The sequence below is a fragment of the Zosterops lateralis genome, assembly GCF_965231275.1.
Source record: "Zosterops lateralis genome assembly, chromosome: 3".
In the NCBI taxonomy this organism is placed as follows: Eukaryota; Metazoa; Chordata; class Aves; order Passeriformes; family Zosteropidae; genus Zosterops; species Zosterops lateralis.
The window spans coordinates 51,591,467-51,596,108 of record NC_139764.1 but is presented as its reverse complement, the minus strand read 5'-3'; the positions used below and the strand labels follow the sequence as shown (position 1 = coordinate 51,596,108).

The 4,642-nt window shown below is 42.9% G+C and overlaps 1 long non-coding RNA gene across 1 annotated transcript; it reads left to right on the top strand.

Moving 5' to 3' along the window:
- The first annotated feature begins 202 nt into the window (after positions 1-202).
- LOC310907691 lies at positions 203-2,857 on the top strand. The gene is made up of 3 exons (XR_014589693.1): positions 203-288; positions 1,708-1,820; positions 2,795-2,857. It is a non-coding gene; the product is annotated as an uncharacterized lncRNA (long non-coding RNA).
- Positions 2,858-4,642: the final 1,785 nt, after the last annotated feature.

The following is a 4,642-nucleotide window of genomic DNA, read 5'->3' as shown; positions in this document are numbered from 1 at the left end:
AGTGCTAAAAATGTGTTTTCCGACATAAGAGTGCCAAGTTCCTGCCCTGTGAATTGCAAAATTTCAAGATGCTGTTTTTAATCCGACTAGAGTAATGGCGAAATGAAGAGAACTAATGGGAAACCCGAGACTTAACTGGGTAAGGTACAAAGGGTGTATAAAAGTGCTGAAAATCAACGTGGACTAGTCGAGAGGGAAAGTCACCAAGGACACTGAAGAGCTGCCATTCTGTTGAAATGAACAAGTCACAAGCGAACCTCTCCAAGAAGAACTTCAGCATTCATCCGGGTAAAATAAATAAATAAATAAATAAATAAACAAACAGATATTTCTGCAGGGCACAAGCAAAAGAGACTGCAAGACACATAACAGCGTTATTTGGCATCGGACAGTGCTGGGGGTGGCGAAACTTGGTCCTTCCATGCCACCTAGTGTAGGAAGCTGAGCAGCTCCCTGCTCTTGGCGACCTGTGCATCCAGCCAGGCGGGGCTCCGCAAGCAAGGGTGATTAGCAGGGAATTAAGTGAAGATCAGAAGTCTGCCACTGGATAAACCATCCCACCAATGTGGGTAAAAACCTGCTTCCAGTATTCCATGGCAGTAAGTGATGCTGGTTGCTTGGCTGTGTTTGTGTTGTGGCACACTCAGAGGTTTTAGAGAGAGTGGCGTAGCTTGGGTTTATACATGTTTTAAGTGAAAAAGAGTAAGGTTACCTAACTTGCAGCTCTCAACATGCTAAGAAGAAAAAGATAGCATAGGATGTTTTTGTTCTGACTCTTAGTAAAGTGATTTGAGTCTTCATCTCTGTGACTAAAACTGTGCATTGTTTAAGTGGATATTGGGTAAAGTTGAATGGTTATTTTTTGGTTTTGATTAGTTTTGTTATGTTTGTTTGTTTGTTTTCAACAGAATAGAGACATTTCTGGGTTTTGGCTGATTTGTGTAAAGAGAAAAACCGTTTTGTTTTCATTAGTAGTTGCTTCAAAACATGCCAATGGTAAAAAGGGCCTAAAGTTGTGGTGAGCTGTCTAATTTCTAAACATACATATGCTACAGCTGAGTGGTTAGGATTACTTTTCTCTAATGCCAGTTACTGGTGTAACTAAAAGACTAAAGGCTAAATCAAGGACTCTTGACCTTACTTTGAAACATTCAGTGCTGGTTTGTCTTTGACACAAAAGAGCAGATTAGGTGGGACGAAAGTTTTAAAAGCCTTTGATGCTCACAGAAAATCTATACCATCTCATTAGACTTGTTCAAAACTGCTTCTTAACAGATTGCAGTGTCAGTCCAGGATGTTACCAATCCCAGAATAACCAGATAGCTATATATATATATTTCACCCAACACCCATGGACAAGGGCACCTACGTGCTGGCAGATTGTCCTACGCATAAGATGTGAAGTGTGTTTATAAGCAAGTTTTGAGAGTCATAGTTGCTAGCCTTGATATATAAAGAATGAATGATCTCAGCAGGATTAAAAAAAAGACAGTTACCCTGAATAACTGTGCTGGAGCCTGCATCAAACATAGGAAAAGGTAGTTAATGTTTAGGTTTGGACCTAATAAATATCTCTTTTTTTTTTTTTTTTCCTCAGCTTTCTAGTTTTTATTTTATCACTTTGTTTATTCCCTCTAGAAAAATAGCTATTTGAGTCATCCAGTCATTAACTTGCTTGAGTTGATAAACTCTCTTGCCTCCAAACAGAAATGATCCAGGCTTAAGAAGAGATCTGTGCCCTTCCTCCAACCTGGCTCCTGCTAGATGCCCTCACCTGTGTACAGGCTTCTGTGTTCCCACATGCCTTTCCTGTGGTGCAAGTAAGGTTTTATGTGGTGTGTAAACAAGGAAATCCCTAGAAGCAATAGAACACTTCAGAAGTTCTCCTTGCATGATGGCAAAATGATGACATGTAACCACAGCACTCATAAGGGCTGCATGTCTGTTGTGTGTTGAGAAATGGGTGAGCACAGGGGAGGAAGAGATGGAATTCATCATATGTTTTCCATTTGCACCCACGTTAAGAAAAAAAAAAATAAGGGATAGTGTTTCTACTCTTTCCAAGGCAATGTGATGTATGTGTCTGGTTCCATTATTAAAAAAAATTATTAAAATTATTTAAAATATGTTTCAGGATTAAAAAAAAAAAAAAAAAAAGAGGTGGATGTTGGCCATTTTGAGTCATCAGCCAAACCCTTGGCCTTCCCATTTTTTCGTTTGCTTGGAACTCCCACGTATCTCTAGTTAAGCAGAACCCCCCAAAGATGAGTGATGTTTAAATATTTTAAATCCTTCTTTTTCAACATTTTTCTAGTCTAATTATTGATCCCACAATGTTTAGTATCCAGGAAGCAATCCTAAGTTCCTGAAATGAAAACCACCTTCCAAAAGCCAGGCTTTTAAAAGATGAGTCATTGGCTGGCACATGAACATTTTTTGGCACTTAGCTTAAAAGTAAGAGGTTTTGAGGACAGTTTCTGCGTGTGAGAAGGTAAAACAAAAATCAAATCAAATCAAAAAGTGCTTGGCATGCAGCCTGCCAATTTTCAGAGAAGAGTGTAATAAAATCACAATGTCCAGGCTGAAAGTAGGGACATTCTGGTGTTTAATTCTTTCCCGAATGACCTGTAATTACCATCCTGTATTTCTCTGAAGCCAGGGCTGCATTTCTTTCTTTCTCAGAGTGTGTCTTTTTGCTGCTGAAACTCTAGGGTCTAGAAGGGCTTTGGTTTGGTTGGGGAGTAGGGGAAGGGGGAGGGGGCAAGTTTTCAGTTTCCTCATTATCTCCCTGCAGAAGCTGCTAATCCCTACTAGGACTGCTGTCCTTGAGGCAAATGCTGGATTGGTGGAAGATATTTCAAAACTGATGCACCTGGGGCTTGCCCTGCTCTCTGTTCCCTTAGGCAAAACCTGGAGCAAGGAAAGAAAGGGTAGGCAAACTGATATGATTGTCAGTTAAAGTGCTCTAAATATCTGCCTGTAAACAAAAATCTTTTCCCTATTGTTTTCAACATCTTCCTCCTGAGAACTCTAGTCTGCTTTGAGGGAGGTCTGCAGGTTTAGGTCAGCAAAGATTAACATTAAATACAGGGAGAATAGAGAAGGCAGGCATTGGGGTATATACCTCCCTGTACCAAACAAAATCCCAACAAAAATGAGTGCATGGTCAGCATGGTGAGTGGTATCTACTAACCCTTGGAGATGGAAAATGTATTGGTCACACTCACAGAGGACCTGGAGCACAGAGGGCAGTGCTGCAAATTTGTGGGTCTTTTGCCAGGTCAACAGCACAGTTGTGTGCTCCATTGTTCCTGCCATGAGTAAATGGGGAGTAATTTCAGTGAATCAAGAGGACTGAGGGTTTATAATTAAGGTTAGTTTTAGATTTCTTACACATTTTCTCATGCTACTCTAAATTTGCAACTTCCCATTTTCACCTTGCCCCTCCACCATGTTCTGCAATGTCTAAGCTTTATTTGGTTTGTTTCAGGCTTTATAATTGAATCTATGAAGCCTCTGTTGCAGTGTTTGTGGAAAATGGTGATGACGATCTCACAATTTCCATTCTGGGTATCTCTTTGATAAACTACAGAATGATGAGGACTGGGGCTCTGTACCTAAGGGGACACTTGGACACATGAAACCATGTAGCAGGAGGGAGGTTGATAGAATTTCCTTAGACTGAGGAAGTATTTCTCAAGCAGAAGGTATAACCAGCCAACCTGGAACAGCCATGGGTTAGCAGTGGCATCGCCTACTGTTACATGGCTCTCATGTCAGTGATGTGTAATCTGTCACAATGTGCTCATTCCCAAAGCCAGTTAAAACCCCCATGAAAACCAATGAAGTTACATGTTTGGGGGAAGAAATGTTCTGTATGCCTGATCATTACAGACCTCCACAATTGCAGCAAGTGCTCTGAAAACCAAACCTTCAGGAAGCAGGTGTGAGCTTCTCAGTGCCTGTGGCTGCTCACATTGTGGCTGCAGAGTGCGGCTGGGAAAGGCCTTGCCTCCAGCTGAGCAGAGGAACTGGGCTTTCCTCTGGAAAGCGACTTCCCACAGCTCCCTGCCAAGGAGGCTGCACCGAGTCACTCTGAGCATTGGCCCTTTGCCCCTGTATTCCCCTGCTGGGGTCAGTCCGGGCAGCAGGATAGGAGGGAGCTGTGTGATTTAAGTTGAGAGGAAGGGAGCAGATAAGGACACAGAGTAATGAAATGAGTATCTGGAGTCAGGGGAAGTGGGAAGCTGACCTAAGGACTGAGGAATGTCACTGGGGACGGAGGGGTGGGGACATGTGGACTTGGCAAAGAAACTGGGAGGGGAAGCCAGGAAGAGAGGGTGTGGAGAGGCTGAGATTAGATGAGGACGAGAGAAAGTCTTGTTCTGGGGTCGGGCTTGTCTTGGGCTTGGGAAGAGGATGAGGATCCGGAAACCCGGCAAGTGGATCATGGCCCTGGACAGGAAAGGGCTCAAGAAACAGAGCAGGAGGAAAACATTGAAGGGCGTTGTACTAGGGTGGAACAGAGACAGAAATCTCCGCACTGACCCGAGTGAGTCCTAGCCTCCAGAGCTAGAATGAGACCCAAGAGGACCGTGTGTAGATCCCACCACTGTCTGCAAATACCTTTCAGACCTATTCT